The sequence below is a fragment of the Acomys russatus genome, chromosome 25 (assembly GCF_903995435.1).
Source record: "Acomys russatus chromosome 25, mAcoRus1.1, whole genome shotgun sequence".
NCBI lineage: Eukaryota > Metazoa > Chordata > Mammalia > Rodentia > Muridae > Acomys > Acomys russatus.
Genome location: NC_067161.1, coordinates 31,653 through 52,270, shown reverse-complemented (window position 1 = coordinate 52,270; position 20,618 = coordinate 31,653). Strand labels below are relative to the sequence as shown.

The 20,618-nt window shown below is 36.4% G+C and overlaps 1 pseudogene; it reads left to right on the top strand.

Annotated features, from left to right (window-relative positions):
* Window positions 1–15,792, top strand: part of LOC127208590 (vomeronasal type-2 receptor 116-like) — a 36,628-nt pseudogene extending 20,836 nt beyond the window's left edge.
* The last annotated feature ends 4,826 nt before the right edge of the window (window positions 15,793–20,618 follow it).

Genomic DNA, 20,618 nt, shown 5'->3' with positions numbered 1-20,618 from the left:
CTTTCCCACTTTTTCTTCTAAGTGGCTTAGTGTCTCTGGTTTTATGTTGAGGTCTTTAATCCACTTGGATTTGAGTTTTGTGCAAGGTGACAAATATGGGTCCAGTTTCATTTTTTTACACATAGACCTCCAGTTAGACCAGCACCATTTGTTGAAGATGCTATCTTTTTCCATTGAATGGATTTGGCTTCTTTGTCAAAAATCAAGTGACCATATGTGTGTGGATTCATATCTGGGTCCTTCGATCGATTCCACTGATCAACCAGCCTGTTGCTGTGCCAGTACCATGCTGTTTTAAGTACTATTGCTTTATAGTACAGTTGAGATCAGGTATGGAGATTCCTCCGGAGCACCTTTTATTGTACAAGATTGTTTAGCTATTCTGGGTCTTTTGTTTTTCCATATGAAGTTCAGAATTGAACTTTCAATGTCTTTAAAAAATTGTTGTAGTTATTTTGATAGGGATTGCATTGAATCTGTAGATTGCTTTTGGTAGGATGGCCATTTTTACTATGTTAATTCTCCCGATCCATGAGCAAGGAAGATCATGCCATCTTCTCAGGTCATCTTCAATCTCTTTCTTCAGAGTTTGAAAGTTTTTCATACAAGTCCTTCACTTGCTTAGTTAGGGTAACTCCTAGATATTTTATATTGCTTGTGGCTAATGTGAAGGGTGTGTTTTCCTATTTTCTTCCTCTGCAAGCTTGTCATTTGTGTATAGGAAGGCTACAGACTTTTTTGAGTTAATTTTGTATCCAGCCAAGTTGCTGAAGGTGTTTATCAGCTTTAGGAGTTCTCTGGTGGAGTTTTGAGGGTCACTTATGTACACTATCATATCATCTGCAAAGAGGGATAATTTGACTTCCTCCTTTCCCATTTGGATACCCTTGATCTCCTTTTGTTGTCTTATTGCTCTAGCTAGAACTTCGAGTACTATATTGAAGAGATATGGAGAGAGTGGGCAGCCTGCCTTGTTCCCGATTTTTAGAGGAATTTCCTTGAGTATCTCACCATTTACTTTGATTTTGGCTATTGGCTTGCTGTATATAGCCTTTATTATGTTGAGGAAAGTGCCTTGTATCCCCGATCTCTCTAAACTTTAAACATGAATGGGTGTTGAATTTTATTCACATGCTTTCTCTGCACTCCAAGGAGTGATCATGTGGTTTTTTTATTTTCAGTTTGTTATATGGTGGATTTACATTGATGGATTTCCATATATTAAACCATCCCTGCATGCCTGGAGTGAAGCCTACTTGGTCATGATGAATGATATCTTTGATGTGCTCCTGTATTCGTTTTGCAAGTATTTTATTTAGTATTTTTGCATCTATGTTCATAAGAGAAATTGGTCTGAAATTCTCTTTCTTTGTTGAGTCTTTGTGAGGTTTAGGTATCAATGAGACTATGGCCTCATAGAATGAATTTGGTAATTTTCCATCCATTTCTATCTTTTGGAGTAGCTTGAAGAGTATCGGTATTAGCTCGCCCTTAAAGGTCTGGTAGAATTCTGCACTGAAACCATCTGGCCCTGGGCTTTTTTTGGTTGGGAGACCATCGATGATTGCTTCTATTTCTGTAGGGGAAATGGGACTATTTAGCTCGTTTATCTGTTCTTCATTCAACTTTGGCAAGTGAAATTGTTCAAGAAAATCGTCCATCTCCCTTAGATTTTCAAATTTTGTGGCGTATATGCCTTCAAATATTCTATTATTTTATATCAACTCAAGTGTTGCTTTTTTAACATTCACATTTTCTCAAATTTTTTCCTATTTCATAAACATGAATTATTGGCATTTTAAAAGCTCACTGCAGTTTATGGATGTTCCTTGTTCTCAGTAGGGAGCTGCAGTTATGTTAATGTTACCAGAATGGTGGTCAAAATAATGTTTCTTGATACAGTTTTCTTTTGGTGATGTCTTAGATGTTCTGAGGCCATTTTTTAAAAAATAATTCTGGCTTCAAATTCACATCAATCTGCCTGCATCTACCTCCATGAATGCTGGCATTACCGGCATGTACCACCACATCTAGCTCAAAATGTTTTCTAGGAGAATAGTTATGTTACCAGGATATACTCAGTGTGAGTAAATCACATGTATGTATAACCATAAATAGGTGAACAATAATGAGGTGGTGGTTTGTGATCTTAATCTTTGTTCTCAGTATCTGAAGAACATTTGAGTCAGAATAGTCTAGAGCAAAGTATAATTTGGAAACTTGTGGGTTGAATTATCCTGTTATATCCTAAACAATTCATTGTTCCTGTTCACACAAACATGTGCATACATACATAATTTTATCACTTATTATTTATATATATATATGAATTTGTAAAACAACAACATTTTAAAAGGATTATCTTTCTCCAGTAGACAAACTGGAAGAAAAAACATCTGAGATGGATATGGCTATGATGTGATTTGTTAAACATATTGCTACTAATTATAAATAATTTTAAGTACAGTAACTAATGTAGCCCCTGAGATGGGCTATTGTGCACTCATAATTCCTCCTTTCACTGCCTTAGCTAATTTCATTAATTTCATGATAAAACTCAAAAACATCTCACAAGCACATATATTTTAATATTGCTCAATAATTTTAACTTAAAATTTCCTCAGAATTTCTCTTCTGTCAAAGCCAATGCCTATGTCTTTACCTTCTGAGACAGCAACAAGAGATGGAAACCGTCTCTGTGGAAGATGTCAATATGTCATTATTTTTGGAAGACACACTCTCATGAGTGTTTAAGGATTTTGTAATTTCTAGCTTCTTATGTCACTACAATCTGACAAAACAGGGCATCCGTTTCTGTCTTTAGAAGTGGAAGGCAATACTGTACAATAACGTGTACTGCTTGTTTTCATTATAAATGATTACCTATGTATCTCTGTCCATAATAAACACTGTATCCTTTTACAGCACAACAAAAAGCCAGCGATTTTCTTTTGCATTGGCTTTTGCCATGGGTGAAGTCAACAGGAACCCTGGTCTTTTTACCAAATATCTCTATGTTGGAAAACACTGTAGTTGGATGTAAGACACCGTCATACTTAAAGAGTTACATTCATATGAAAATAAACAATGATACGTCCCTCCCTAATTATGACTGTACAGAGAGCCAGTGTGGAGTGTTACTTACAGGACCAAACTGGGAAACATCAGCAATATTGCAGACATACATGATTCTCTATGTAAGTTATCAGGTAAGAGTTACTGGTGTGGGAATTTCTGAAATCACGTTTCTTTTGTTACCATTCAGAGATTCTTAGAAGAGTTTAAGAAGAATAAAGGCCTCATGATTATATCAATCTATTTGTTCAAGTACCTTAATATTTAGAGGTTTGATAGTTTTCTACATGTCCTTGTTTGTAATAGAGATGAGGGAAGAAGTAATAGATAATTTGTCTCTCTAGACCACTTTGAAGAGAAATGTGTATATAAGATTTTATGTATGTATGTTGATTCATGCTGCTACCTATGTCCTAGGTCCTTCAGATTACATTTGGACCTTTCCATCCTGTCTTGAGTGATCATGAACAATTAAAGACATATCTTTAGCTCTGGCCATGGTCTCCTTCATACTTTACTTCAGATGGAACTGGGTTGGGCTAGTCATATCAGACAATGATCAGGGCATACAATTTCTTTCATATTTGAGAAGAGAGATGGAAGAAAATACAGTCTGCTTCGCCTTTGTGAGCATGATCCTAGTCAATGTGGAGTTATACATGTCAAGAGCAAAAGTATATTACAACCAAATCATGACATCTTCCACAAATGTTGTCATCATTTATGGTGACGTGGAGTATACACTAGCTTTGAGGTTAAGAATGTGGTAATCTCTAAGTATAAAGAGAATATGGATCACCACCTCCCAGTTGGATGCCACTATACATAAGAGGGACTACACACTTGACTCATTTTATGGGATTCTTCTTCTTGCTCACCATCGTCCTGATATTTCAGGCTTCAAAAATTTTGTCCAGACATGGAATCCTTTCAAATACTCAGACAACTATCTGGCAAGCATGGAGTGGATGTACTTTAACTGTGATGTCTTGGCATCTAACTTTAATTTACTGAAGAACTACTCGTCCAATGGCACATTGGAATGGCTAATGGAACGGACTTTTGACATGGCCTTTAGTTGTAGCAGTTATGACATATACAATGCTGTGTATGCCGTGGCCCATGCTTGCCATCAATTTTCATTTCAACACGTAGATCATCAGGAAACAGTCATGTTGTTGGTCTCCAAACAAGTGTGCTTGAAGGTACTATGTCTTCTATTGGATGATATTTGTTGTCATCAATGACATACTTTTATAAGTCTCTCACATACCCAATCTGAGTGGAGTAGAAATGAAATATAAAGCTTTACAAATGCAAAGTATAGAGGCACTAGAGTATTAGGGAATTTTGGCTACTAAGTCTATTGACTTTGATACAGAGAATCTAAATATTATCACAGTTGTTAAAATACTTGAAACATAATCAGTGATTTCTAATTAATCATGTCCTTGATGAGAGGATGTAACCTTTTTCCTTAAGTACCAAATGTGTTGTAATTATGGAATGGATGGTTTTCCTAAATATTTTAGACTGATTCAGACCACACGGTAGGTACTAGCATCATTCCTTGGGTTTGTGAGAGTATTTATACAGGAGATAGTACTGGAATTCAATTCAGTACAGTCATGTTTGTCATGTGTGAGAAATTCTACTTATCACTTTGTATATGCATATGTTTTTCTGTTGCTGTGAATCTCTTTGCATATTTGCGTTTCTGTTCCTATGTACAGATGTTTCTATTTCACCAGACTATCATTCCAATTATCTGTGGAAATGAGCAAACATTTCTCTACGTATCAATGTCTGTATGTGTGTTTGTATCTGTCTTCATCTGGCTATGTGTATTTTTGAATGAATGTGTTATGAAGTGATGAGTGTGTATTTTTTATTTTGGTGGATGTGCTTGTAGTCTCTTAACATCTGATCCTCCTAGTCCCACTCTCCATTCATTCTCTATCCCCTAATACTCAGAAAAAAAGATCCTCTTACCCACCTATCACAGCTCATCATGTTGCACCAGGACTGAGCATTTCCTCTTCCCTGGCCTGGTGAAGCATCCACCCCATGTTGTAGTGATCATAGAGATCAGATTAGGCAACAGAGTCCTAATTGAGACATCCTCCACTCTCCTTATTATGCGACTCACATGAAGCCAGTGCTGCCCATTGGCTTTATCTGTGCAGGGATTTAGTTCAATCTATACATGGTTTAGTTGGTATTTCAATCTACACAAGCACTTTTGGTCCCCAGTTAGCTATTCTGCCCTTTTTCTGGACCTCTGTTGCCTCCTGATCATTCTGTCTTGCCACCAACTTTTCCACAAGGCTCCATAAACTTCATTCTTTTGTCTGTGAGTCTCAGCATCAGTTTCTGTCCACTTCTGTGTGAAGCAACACAGAGAACAACTATATGTGGCTCCCATGTGCAAGCACAAGAGAGTGTCATTAATAGCGTCAGGGTCTGGCTCTCTGCCATGGCATGGATACCAGGTTGGTTCACTCATTGTTTGCACATGCCCTCAGTGTCTCTGCTATATTTATCCTTGTATGTCTTGTAGGCAGGGTAAATTTTGGGCTGAGGTTTGTAGGGTGGTTTGGTGTTCCCTCCTTCCACTAGGAATGCTGTATAGTCTCCTTAACACTTGCTATAAGGACTCTGACCTAGAGTCACTCCCATATACTCCAAGAAAACTACCATGTCTTGTGTCTCCAGATTGTCCAAGAGATGTTAATTTTATTTGTCCAGTTTCTTTCATTGCATTTTGCTCTGGATAATTTCATTAAATTTGCCTTTAAGATAAAATCAGATATACTACCTGACTTTAGGAAAGAGAATGCGCACTACAGTATGCTATTTCTATTTCAGTTTTACAACATTCTGAAGAATATCCACTTCACAAATCCACTTGGGGACAGAGTGAATATGAGCCAGAGAGAAAAACTGCAGGAGGAAAGTGACATTTTCTATATTGCCAAATTGCAACATGGTCTTGAAGTTAAGGTGAAGATTGGAGTTTCAGCCCATATTTTTCACATGGTCAACAACTCCATTTATCTGCAGAGATGGAGTGGGCTACAGGAAGTACAAAGGTAGGTTTGAACTTACTGTACTTATTTACCTGACTCAGCAGTAAAAAGCTGTCAAGTGTACATTCTAAATTAGTGAAAAAAATTGACTGTCAGTAAGGAATCAAAGGGTGTCCCCCTATGCCATGTTTCTTTTTCTTTTTTCTTTTGATGGAATATTTTTTAGTTTGTAGAAGAATCCACAATTTTATACAGTTACTTTTATCCTATTAGATGTCTTTTGGGATTTTAATATAAAATAATATCTTTTATCACTGTCTGGTATTACTTGCTCTAACATATGCAATGGTTTGTTAGTAACAGTTTGATTACTGCACAGTGATTTCTAACTTTCTGTTGGAAATCTGGCACAAATGTCAAAGATATTGCAGTTATGTAAGGATGGAGTAAAGGAAAACATATAAATAATTCATTTTTATGTTGAGCTTCTAAATTCTAAATGATTCTACATATGAAATTAAAATTTCATGAAAAATGTTAATTTTTGTAAAATTTATAACAATGTCTTTTATTCAACTAATATTTTCTTTTCATGTTTTATACAGAATGTTTTAACTGTATGTATGTTATGGTATACTGGCACATGCAATGCATATGAATTCCAAAAAGAGATTCAGACTGCTGGGAACTTAATACAGATTACTTCCAGACAGTGGGTTTTTTTCAAAGTCATACCCTTCATGAGCAATAAGTTTTTATTGACAATGAACAATCTCTCAGCTGAATGATACACTGTAGAAGAAATTTCTCTGCAGAAGAATTTGTGTAACTCCCCTTAATCATGGCATAGTTCATTCTTACCAATAATGGGATTTATAGTTTAATTCACTATATGTGGCTTTAAGAAAATAAATTTCATGATGAGTGCTATGTATATTAGAGATATGACTGTGTGGGTGGTGTTAAGGTATTTCTTCCTTTACCCAGTTTCAAAGTTCATTGCATTTTAAAAGACAGCTTCAGGAATCTCTTCAATTTTTAAATGAAGTGATATGTCATATTCTCAGAAATATAAAACTTATAGTAAATTATTCTCTTCAGCTTGATGAGAAAAGTCTGTATAATGGAAAAAATGTGAGTGAAAGTGTAGCTACTGAAATACATATCAATTTGTTGATAAGAATGAAAACTCATGTTTTTTATAGTCACTGCTAAGTACAACATTAATAAGCAACCACCAGAAGAGTATACAGAAGTCAAAACAATGTAAAAAATTCTCTGGTCCCTTATAAACATATCCAAATAGAGGACATATAACATAAAATAAGACACAGAAAGAAATAACATGACTCCAGGTTATATTCAAAGACATAAATGAAAGTATGTTCAATGACATATAAAGCAACAGATTAAAAATAATTGTAAGAAAATCCAAGAAGGTTGCCAATCATTTTCTGTGTCTTGTATGCTGAACTAAGCCAAGGGATTGTGTTGGGAGCTACAGAACATCAGATCTGGAGTACTCTGGTGAGAGGGGCCCATATTCTCTGGAATATGAAAGGGTTTGGTTAAAGGCCATCAATTGTGCACAGAAGAGTGCCTGTATTCCTGTGTTCATGTGTCTGGGACTGAACTGTGAGCATCAAGCCACCAGAGTCTTGGTCTTTTAACTCAAGGATACTTCAGGGTATGGCATACTGGTAGATCTGTCCTCAGATTCCTCTGCCAAGCCACAGAAATTTCCCAGGTACAGGTACGGATTGGTGTGGGCTCCAAAGCCAGCTATACTCCAGACAGCACTCTCTACTGCCACATTCTCAGACTGAATTGTGAGTTGAAGGTACCAGTGTCTAAGTCTGCTAGCCCAGGAGAGACCTCACAGTGTGGAGCACTGTTTGATCTGGATGTATGTCAACGGGTCAATTCATGGATGTTCCCACCACGTCCAAGCAAGCACAGACAAAGGAAGGGTCCCTAAACCTTAGTTGCAAGGCTGTATGGACAGCCCCTAGCTCTGTCTTGGGCCAATAAAAGATCATCGGAGGAATCACCGTACTTGATCTCAATCTGTACTAAAGCAACAGTATTTTAAAAAGCATGGTACTGGCACAGCAATAGGTTGGTTGATCAGCAGAATAGAATCGAAGACCTTGATATGAATCCACAACATATGGTCACTTGATTTTTGACAAAGAAGCCAAATTATTCAATGGAAAAGGGATAGCGTCTTCAACAAATGGTGTTGGTCTATTTGGATGTCTATGTATAAAAATTGCAATGAACCATATTTGTCACCATGCACAAAACTCAAGTCCAAAGGATCAAAGACCTCAACATAAAACCAGAGACACTAAATCCGTTAGAATAAAAAGGGGGGACAAGCCTGGAACACATTGGCACAGGAGACAACTTCCTGAACAGAACACCAACAGCCCAGGCCTTAATGTCAACAATTAATAAATGGGACCTCATAAGGCTGAGAAGCTTTGGTAAGGCAGGAGACACTGTCAACAGAAAAAAAGCTACAGCCTAAAGACTGGGAAAAGTTCTTCACCACCTCTATGTCTGACGAAGTTCTAATATTCAAAATATAAAGAACTCTAGAAATTAAACACCACCAAACCAAACTACTTAATTGAGAAATGGGTCTCAGAACTAAACAGATAATTCTCAACAAAAAACTCAAATGCCTGAGAAACACTTAAAGAAATGTTCAACCTCCTTAGTCATCAGGGATATGCAAATCAAAACAACTCTAGATTCCATCTTATACCCCTCAGAATGGCTAATAAAAATTTCAAGTGACACCACATGGTGATGAGGATGTGGAGAGAGAGGAACACTCCTTCATTGCTGGTGGGATTGCAAACTAATACAGCCACTTTGGAAATCTATCTGGCGCTATCTCAGAAAACTGGGGATAAGGCTTCCTGAAGAGATAGGTATTCCACTCCTTGGAATATACTCAGAAGACGCTCCAGCACACAAGAAGAACACTTGCTCAACCATGTTCCTAGCCACTTATTCATAATAGCCAGAATATGGAAACAGCCTAAGTGTCCCTCAATAGAAGAATGGATAAAGAAACTGTTCTACATTTACACTGTGTAATAGTACTCTGCAATTAAAAACATGGAATTCCCAAAATTTGTGGACAAATGGATTGAACCAGATATGCTCAAAATGAGTGAGTTAACCCAGAAGCAGAAAGAGTCAAGTGGTATATAGTCACTTATATCTAGACACTAGCCCAAGGGCATTCCATGAAAGTGTTCACTTACCAGAAAAGTTGGACAGAGGGGAGGACATCCTATTGGGGCTCTAGGTGAGAGAAGCATCAGAGCATGGGGAAATAGAAGAATCCAGAGGGTCCTTGAAAGCTACAAGAAGAACATTATGATGGGTGAATCTGGGCCCAGGGTTCCTGCTCAAACTATGGCACCAGCCAAGGGCAATATGTGCAGTAAACTGTGAACCCCACCTAGATCTAGCAAATGGACAGGACGTTCTTCACAGTTGAGTGTAAAGTGGCACCTGACTTTTACAATAACTCTGGTGCCCCATTTGACCAGGTCCCCTGATGGGGAGCCTGGTAGCACTCAAGGAAATAGAGGCTACCAAGAGATTGATACCCTATGAGCATATACGGGGGAGAGGTCCACTCAGTCACAGTCAAAGGGCAGGGGAGTAAGGGGAAAAGGAGGGAGGAGGAATGTGAGAATAGTTTGGGATAACAATTGATGGAAAATGAATAAATTAAAAATAAATTTTAAATAAGATAATGCAATGAAATTGCAAATATTATTAAATCAAACTAAAATATGCAAGGAAACAAAAAATAAATCAAACAAAAAATCAGTTTAAAATCTCACCAAGAGAATATTGCAAGTTGAAGACTGGGTGAGAAGATTTCAAGACAAGACATACGAATTAGAATGCTCAAGTATGATGAAGATAAAATAAAAAGAGAATGAAATACAGAGGATACCAAGGACATATGATGAAGAGATGAAATTTAAAAACCGTGACCAAAGAGAGTAAAAAAGGACAGACTAAAGGCATCTATATTATACTCACTAAAATGTAGTTTAAGTTTCTTTTAAAAACTTGATCTGTGACCATAGAAACAGTACTTATTTAAATGCTAACCTCTCAACATCATAAAAATCCAGCATCGTTTTTTTGTTGTTTGTTTGTTTTGTTTTTAGATAGCGTTTTACTGTGTATCCTTTGCAGTCCAGGTCTCAGTGCAGCAGGGTGATCTCAGAATCATAGCAATTGCCCTGTCTCTGCCTCTGTCAGTGTTAGGATTAAAGGCATACACAACTACAAAAAATGATCCAGGTTTTCATATCTATTATTTAAATTTGCTTTGTAACAACAAATATTATGGAATGCTTCTATATAGAAGCCCCATTCATAGATGAGCTGTGTATAAAGGATTACACATTCTACTATGGAGGCTCTTAAATGAGAAGAGTATCAATGATGTGTGTCAAACATTTAGAGACAAAACTGTCAAGCCCATTTACTATACACAGTACATAGATTTCTCATGAATGAAAGAAACAGAGCAAAGTTCAATAAGAACACAGATACAGAAATTCATGTCCACTGACACAGCAGTATAAATGATCATTTAATAACTTCTTCATACTTACAACTAAGATGAACAAAAGTTGCCAAAGGTACATAAAGACAATACTAGAACATCAGAAAGAAAAACAGCTATTAGAAAAGAATCAGTATTGCAAAAACAACATACTGAAATAATTAACAAATAATTGTAAATAATACTAGAGTTATAGTAGTCATGTTCTCTAATTGAAACACAATGGAAATAAAAATGGCTCATTAGAAAGACAGGTTTATTGCCTCTATGGGGAAGTAAAAAACTCATTAACACACATGAAGAGAGCTGTTCTTTCTATAAGAATACTTGAAATGCATGATAATGAAGTGTAATAGACAACGTTACATAATAATCCCTATGAAGGGTATGTATGGAATAATTCTGGATTAAACACCTACCAAAGAACTAGCAGCAAAAGAGAAAGATGACTCTTAAGTACATGATTTCATTCCAGGAAGGAAGCGTGACTCAAAATACATAGATCAATTAAGTTGAGTCAATCACATAAATAATCTCAACTATAAATTACATTTATCCACAATAAAGAACAAAGTATGCAAAGTGAGAGACCGAAAAGGATCATCTGTCCAATGCGATGCCCAGTTTCAATGTTCACTCTTATGCAAAGACCCTCAAGTTCGATATTTTATTTTAATTAAAAATTTTTCTATTTACATTAAACAATATATATTGAAGTGCCCCCTGTATTTACAGTCCCTGTGGAGCCTGTTTACCTCAGGAAATACTCTACCCTCCAGCTAAATACACAGAAATTCACTACTTTCACACCACAATTAAACTAGGATTTGTCTACTCAGTTCTTTTTCTCTTTACACTTAACATGTCAAATTTACAATGCCAACTTATTGGGGGTCATGTTTGGTATCTGAGATTCTAGGACTAATTTCCCTCATCACATAATTCTTTTAGTCTTATATTGCTAATCTGTTGCTGTGATTAAGTACTGACCCTAAATAAAGTGAGGAAAAACAGTTGATTTGGCTCACCAATTACTGTCAAGGGAAGACAAGGCAGGAATCTGGCGATTAGAAGGGTAGACCCTGAAAAAATCTCTGCATCCTGGCTTATTCTGCTTGATTTCTCATAGAACCAAGCCTAGGAAGAGCACCACCCACAGTGGGATGGGCACTCATACATAAATTACCACTGAATTAAATGCCTCCCAGGTCCATGAACAATCCAGTCGATGGAAATGATTTCTTTAGTAATTTTCCTCTGTTTTTACTATACTCGGTGTCAATTTGATTATAATTACATAGAAAAATCTGTCTAAAGTCTCTGTAGTGTTTACAAGAGGACACCATCAGTTTTTTTCTTATAGTTCTAGGAGTTGGAAAGCAACTCACTTTTTCATCAATTTATTTCAATATGTTTATATGCATGACACAATACAATGTACTAATTGACATGTGCTCCCTTGGTTCTTATATATAGAATAATATTACTCAGAACACAACTAGCTAATAGAATATATGTGGAAGAAGTAGATAAAAATGCAGATATCAGCATGTATCTTATGTTTCTCAGATATCGCCCTCTGTGTGCAGTGCTGACTGTGGTCTGGGATTCAAAAAATTCTGGAAAGAAGGAATGGCAACCGACTGTTTTGAATGGAACCCATGCCCAGAAAATGAAATTTCTAATGAAACAAGTGAGTATAGGGGCTCTTCAGAAACTTTCAAATTTATCTTGACCCTCTACCCACTCTGAGATACTTCAGTTGTCTAAAAACCAATTGAATATATAACACTTGAAATTTTCCAGAGTAGGTCTATATGGAAATACAAATATTTACAATTTCCTGAACAACAACAAACAATAAACTCTTATGTCTTTATGGACACTGTGACTCATTTACAATTGATGGAGGATCACATTTTCTCAAGGAAGGAGTTTTGATAATGAAACTTCAGTTTGGCTGTATTTCATAGTTTTTCTTAATGATTTATCTCTTCTTAAAATATATAGATTAGAATATCATTATAGAATTTTAATAGCATTTCTTAACTTTCTTGTATATATATAAATGTGTGTGTGTGTGTGTGTGTGTGTGTGTGTGTGTGTGTGCCTGTACATGAGATTGTGCACACCACATATGTACAAGACACCATGACTCTGACATACCACTGTTGGGTACCTAACATAAGTTCTCTGATATTAATATAAAGGTTAAATATTACTTGTACAGTTATGAGAATCAAAGTATGAGATGGAAGACTTTGTTTATTCTCCAGAGGCCCATTTTCAAATGTCTGATGTCATCTGAATCTAGCATGTGGGGATGATTTTTCAGACCTAATCAAGGAATTATAAGAAGTCTTGTAATCAATAGTTTATACACAGCATCCAATTAATAGTATAATAACATTGAAGGTTAGAATAATATATAAGAAAGAATTTAGTTCAAAATATTACAATGTTATTGCCACCAACACAGAAAATATTAGTCAAATAATTATTTATTTAGAGGTGACTAAATGGAAATAGCCAATGGATAAATTTTCACATCTTTTGCCTGTAATCCTATATGACTAAATGAAAGTTCTTAAAGGGCACTAGTGGCAATTGAGATGACACAGAATCTAAATCTCTTGACACAGAGGCTGACCAACTGAATTCATGCCCAGGATCCATGTAGAAGGAGTATGTAACTAACTCCTAGAAGATGACTTCTTACATACATGTATTCCGACATACAACATTCTCTAAAACAAACTACATGTAATGAAATTGTTTTAAATGCAAAACAAGTGATAATAGCGACTATTTACATTAATGAATATCACAAAAGTTACACAACATTATTTTATGTCTTTAATTAGGTTTACGTTTTGGGGTGGGAAGGGGATGCATGTAACAAGTGCAGATGCAGGTGAGAGGCTACTAAAACACAAGTGGACAGAATTACATGCAGTTTTGAAACACCAGAAAGAAGTGCTGGAATTTGGACTCATGTTTTCTGAAAAATAGGTATATTCTCTTTACATTGGAGCCAACTAGTTAAGATGTATAAACATATTAACTAATTACATCTGAGCATAAATGCATTTCTCTAGATAAAAATAATGAACTACCTGGAAGCACATCATATCTCTCTACAATTATCCAACTATTGGGTGAAATATTAATCACATATATTACAGTTGCCATTCTGGATCCTGCAACTTGTGAATGGAGTACTACAGGGTAAAAAATAATCTTGGTTATCACTATTAGAATTCTTTTGTTATCTTGTTCATTTTGTTTATCAATGTGTATTTCTATCTTGAATCCATTCACAAAGTTTGGTTCTCATAGATATTAAAAGAACAGAGGAGGAGGGGGCTGAATGATTCCAAACTGGATGAAAGGTTTTAGTGCTCAGTATATACATAATTTTCACTGTCCATGTTGATGTTGGTGCTTCTCATTAACAAGTATCAGGAGTCTTTTTCCTTACAGCTAGATAAGCATACAACTGACAGCATCATTATTTAACATTTCTGTAGTTTTCAATCATTAACAGTATATTCATAGGTCATTCAACTCTCACCTTCTACATCCTTTATAATTCTAATAAACCTCAGATTCCTGAACTTCCTTATTATTTTTACATGAACATGCACACACATAAATATAAACCCACTCATACAACCCACTGATTCAATTTAATTTACTTCTCTATTAGTGTGTTTGGACTGGTAAATTGAAACTCTAAAATTTATAAGAGGTCTTATCCCAGTAGAAGACTGAGTATCCTTCTGTCACACAGAGAACATTGATAAAAGAGTCAACAAACTCAGGAGACAATGAATATACAGAATTAGTGATTTTAAAATATACGTAAGTACACTGTTGTTAATGAATTTACCTTTCTTAAATTGGAGTCTAAGGCATTTCAATATAGCACCAAGATGATGTGAAAAACTGTGCCTAAAAACACAATATAAATGATATCAGGAACAAAATTCAATAAAATGTAATGATTGCTTGCTTTTTCTTTAAAGGGAGTGAGTATTATACAATACAAATATTGTTGTGAAGCAATGTCCTCAATTTCATACTGAGTATTAAAATGTACATATTGCAATGCTTCTCCAATGTCATATCAATGAAATGCTGAAGCATCACTAATAAAACCTCCATTTCTTTATCAGATGTGGATCAATGTGTGATGTGTTCAGTGAAGCAGTATGCAACCCAGAGCAGACCCACTGTATAGACAAAGCTGTGGTCTTTCTGAGCTATGAAGATCCATTAGATATGGCTCTTGCCTAATAGCCCTGTGCCTCACTGCATTCACTGCTGTGGTTCTTGGGGTTTTCATGAAGCACCGTGACACTCCTATTATAAAGGCCAATAACAAAACCCTCAGCTATCTATTACTTATATCACTCATGTTCTGTTTCCTCTGCTCCTTGCTCTTCCTTGGGCGTCCAAACACAGCCACCTGCATCCTGCAGCAGATCACATTTGGAATTGTATTCATTGTGGCTGTTTCCACAGTTCTGGCCAAAACAATCACTGTAGTTCTGGTTTTCAAACTCACAGGCCCCAGAAGAAGGATGAAGTATATCCTAATATCAGGGGTACCTAACTACGTCATTCTCACTTGCTCCCTATTCCAAGTAGTTCTGTGTGCAATTTGGCTAAGATCTTCTTCTCCATTTGTTGATATTGATGCATACTCAGAGCATGGCCATATCATCACTGTGTGCAACAAGGGCCCAGTGACTGCATTCTACTGTTACCTAGGATACTTGGCCTGCATGGCCATGGGAAGTCTCACTGTGGCTTTCCTGGCAAGAAATCTGCCTGACAATTTCAATGAAGCCAAGTACCTGACATTCAGCATGCTGGTGTTCTGCAGTGTCTGGGTCAGCTTCTTCCCTGTATATCACAGCACCAAGGGCAAGGCCATCGTTGCTGTGGAGATCTTCTCCCATCTTGGCTTCCAGTGCAGGAGTACTTGGATGCATCTTTGTTCCCAAGTTCTACATAATTTTATTAAGACCAGAAAGAAATTGTATCCAAAATATCACAGAAAAATCATGATTCCTAAAGTCATATATTATGAAGTAAGACTGACAAATAATTGTTCTGCATAACCACCAAATAGAAGGTTACCATGCTATATCTACAGAATCATATCTATCTGTTAAATGTAGGATGCGTATTCTTGTGATAAAAAGAGACTAGTAATTGAAATGATCATGATCAAACAACAATTAGCTTGTATTTCTTAATTAGCCTAATTGAACTAAAATAGCATTTTCAAGGTATTGGAAGTAAACCGTGTGTTCTACTTGAGTTTAGTTGGTACATCATATTAGAGTAGAAACACACACACACACACACACACACACACACACACACACACACACATATATATAAAATAAGTGAAGAATAATCAAGAATATATCAAACTTAAACTTATTTTGCATCAGTATACAAAATTATATACCAATGAACTAAAAATAACCTTATTTTGATGAACAATTAAGGTCTTTAGTTATGGAGTGGATTCAATAATATATTTTTCCTATCATTCATATATTAATATATCCTCCTTTTTTCTTTTCATCCCCTATCTCCATACCTTCAACAAAAATAACAAAAAGAGAGATATCCTGGGTCCAACCTCTTTTCTCTCTCTGAATAAGACCAATAATAACTTACAACAAATCCCAATGAAAATAAGCAGCTGTAATCCAAGACAACAAAGAAAAATCTATTCAATCCTCTTTGGAGAAATGGAATATCAATCTCTTAAGATCTCTACTGGCTGGTTTGTGGCAAATAACTTTTCAGTGGCTCAAATAAAATTGGGAAAATGGTTAGACAGGACAGGAATAGCATTTGTACTCCAGTTTCTAAATTTTGAGACATTCAAGGCATAGTAGGAGTCCTGTGTGGGACATTATGAAATGCTGGACCAATTGGAATCAGAATCTTTCTTGGAAGCTGTCCTTAGAGCTGTCCTGTTATGATGAGTAACAGCAACTGAATTGCTTGGGGCTGGAACATGAAGGATACAGGATGGCAGTTTCCAAAATACTGAGTGGAATGAATCCTCTCAGGTCTGATCTAGCATTAGTGTTCTGTTCTTTTGTTCTGAAAACATATAATGTCTCACAAACATTACACAGTCATAAAATTATAAAGATACCAGGTGTTTGGAATGCACAACACAATTAGGTCTTGTTCTCTGCTCTGTGTATGAGCACAAGAAAGGCATCTGCAAATCTTCAAGCATTTCACATGAAGAATGGCACCTAATAAAAGTCATAGAGATTCTGTGACTAACAAGAAGCCTTGTATATGCATAGACATTCATGTCTCAGCCAACCTTAGAGCTATTCCCATGTAGTGTGATTAGCAATATAAGTTACCTGCTTGTTCTGCTGTTTGAATTCTTTACATGCAGATTGTAGGCCCCTCCCTCAGCACCTCAAGATCCCACTCTTCCTCCCTCATCCTCTCACCATCCCTCCTCTAGTCTTCAGAAAAGGAAGCCCTCCTACCCTAACATCTGACCTCAGCCCATCACATCTCATCTGTACTGTCTGTTTCCTCTTCCTCTGTGGCCTGGAAAGGTCACCCTGCCAGGGGAAGTGATCAGTGTTGGGAGGCCCAAGTCCATGTAAAAAAAGTCCCATTTCTGACACTGGAGGAACCATAAAGAAACTGTGCTGCCTATCTACTACATCTGAAAAGAGTGTCTATGTCCACATCCTACATGGTCCCTTGGTTTGTGCAATAGTCTGTGTATTGTAATGTGATTATCCTATATAAGTGGATGATGTCCGCTATGATTATTTACCATGCGATGCATGACTTTCTGGCTCTGCTTTTACCTCACTCAGGATGATTTTCATTAGTTCCATCAATTTGTCTGCAATTTTTAACATTCTCTGCTTTACATAGTATTCTTTTGTGTATATGTGCCACAGTTTATTTATTCATTCTTTGGCTGAGAAACATCCAGGTTGTTTTGCAGATTCTGGCTATTATGAGTAAGGCTGCTATGAGCATAGGTGAGAAAATAATCCTGTTGTATGGTGGATTCTTCTTTAGAGTATCTGCCCAGGAATGGTATGGCTGTGTCTTGAGGTAGAATTATTCCCAGTTTCCTGAGATAACATTAGATTGATTTCCAAAGTGGGTCTACAAGTTTGCACTTCCACCAGTAAGGAGGATGTTCTCTGCACTTACTCTGCATCCTCACCAGGATGTGCTGTGACTTGAATATTTGATCTTAGCCATTCATATAGGAGTAGGATGGATTCTAAGAGTTTGTTTGATTTGCATTTCGCTGATGACTAGCGATGTTGAGCATTTCTTTACAGGTGTCTCAGCCTTTCAGTCTCCTTTGGTTGAGAATTCTCTGCTTAGGTCTGAACCCCTTGATATTAATAAGAATATTTGGCATGGTGCATTTAATTTCTTGGGTTCTTTGCATATTTTGGATTAGCCCTTTGTCAGATTGGTGAAGCTCTTCTCCCAGAGTGTAAGGATTTGTTTTTTTATGAGTGCTTAAAATTTCAGAATTATAAGAACCTACAGTGGTAGGATGTGGCTTGGGAAACAGATGACTGGAACTCTTTTCATGCATATTATATTAAAAACTTAAGATGTAAGTGAACCACAAGAGATATAGTAAAAAAACTGAAACAAGAAATCAGCTTAAATGATCTTATCAGCATTTGTGCATTTTTAATGACTCTAACCATCAGATACTTGTCTGCATTCGTTACATTGCTACTGAAATAAAACATGGGTCTTTCCTGATCAAAGTATGGCACCAGCCAAGAACAATACAGGCTGTAAACTTCAAACCCCTACCCAGATCTAGCCAATGGACAGGACATTCTCCACAGTTTAGTGGAGAGTGGGGTCTAATTTTCACCCATACTCTGGTGCCTCATTTTTGACCACGTCCCCTGACTGGTGAGACCTGGTGACACTCAGAGGAAGGATATCAGGCTACCAAGAAGAGACTGGATACCCTATGAGTATATACAGGGGGAGGAATTCCACCTCAGTCACAGTCATAGGGGAGGGGAGTAAGGGGAAAATGTGAGGCAGGGAGGAATGGGAGGATACAAGGGAGGGGATAACCATTGAGATGTAATATGAATAAATTAATAAAATAAAATTTAAAAAACATGGGTCTTAATATAACTGTACTCCAGTAGAAACTACCAAGACAGTGAGGTTTGTTTCTTTTATGTAAATATCCCTGATTCCAGGATATATGGGTTAGATTTATTTTCTAAAATACATTATTTTTATTTTCATTTTCTGTGTAAGGGTGTTCAATAATCCTGCAATAACCACAGAGATAAAAAAACACAATCTTTTATACCAAGAACTATTTTCAATATGATTGCTAGCTGCCAATTTTTTTATTGGGAAGTAAACTTAGGTTTCTCGACAAACAGAAAGTGCTCTTAGGTATCTTTGGTTATATATCAATTGTATTTAAAGGTTTATCCCCTGGAATCATTCTGAGTCCCTTCTACTAATATTCTCTTCCCATATGTACACACATGTAGATATGCAAGTATTGTCAAATTTTGCTAGAAATCTCAACATCTCAAACTGCTAACTTGGAGATAGACTGTTGGCTTAATATTGAAGAGTGATAGGCTCCTCTTTTCAGAGTACCTAGGTTTGATTTGTGGTGACCATACCATGTGTCATAGTTGATGATGTCACCAACTCTAAAACGTTTGATCTGCACCAGCAAAATGGCTGTATGTGTCACACAAATATAAACACGTACAAAACGTTTAGGTACTTGGAATGAATACTTAGGCAAGGAATTTTTGGTCATTGTAATAGCTGTTGTAACACTTAATAATTACTAACCAAACTCTGGTGTGTGCAATATCATAAAAGTTAGTTGTATTTTTTTCAAATATCTCTTTTTGTTGAATCTTTTTCCAACAGTATGTTTAAGCCAATAGCCAACAATGAAACAGTTTATTAATAATGAGAGAGAGAGAGAGAGAGTGAGTGAGAGAGAGAGAGAGAGAGAGAGAGAGAGAGAGAGAGAGAGAAAGAGAGAGAGAGAGAGAGCACTTTAGATGGGGTAAAGGATAGAAATGAGGTCTATGGGATGTATGACAGGGAGTGAAGGGAAGTAAAAAATTATGTAGTTATATTTTGCTTTCTAAAGTAAATGAAGTTAAAGAAACCATATAAGCTGAAAAATAAAAAGTCTTTAAAATTAGTAACACTTTGTCAGAAAGCAAAAGTTGCACAAAATTGATTGTCTGTTTAAGAGAGCATGGGGTTCAGTACTTCCTTATATTCTAATTCCTTAGAGGGTTAGAATCTTATTGTCCACCGTAATCATATTGCAAACCAAGTACCTTTGTTCTTTCTTCAAGAATACATTATGCTTCATTGCAGTGATATTTTAGTTGTTATTTAGAGGGAATCAAATCATGGAATATAAAATTGTGAATGAAGAGCCGGGCGTGGTGGCACACGCATTAATCCCAGCATTCAGGAGGCAGAGTCAGGCAGATTGCTGTAAGTTTGAGGCCAGCCTGGTCTACAAAGTGAGTCCAGGATGGCCAAGGCTACACAGAGAAACCCTGTCTCGAAAAACAAAAAAAAATTGTGAATGAAATATGACAGCAAGAATAAGTAATGGTGGTTGACAATGCAGCCCAGTGGTATAATATATGTTTTACATTCCTGCAGCAGTAGGGCTGACATCCTGTACCACTAGAAATATAAGTTAATATTCAATGATGGCTTCATATGTAGCTCATGTAGCCATTGACATCTTAATATCTCTGTAGTAAAGTATTTGCCTTTTGTACATGTGAGAGGAACTCCAGCCCATTAAACCATAAAAAATTGTT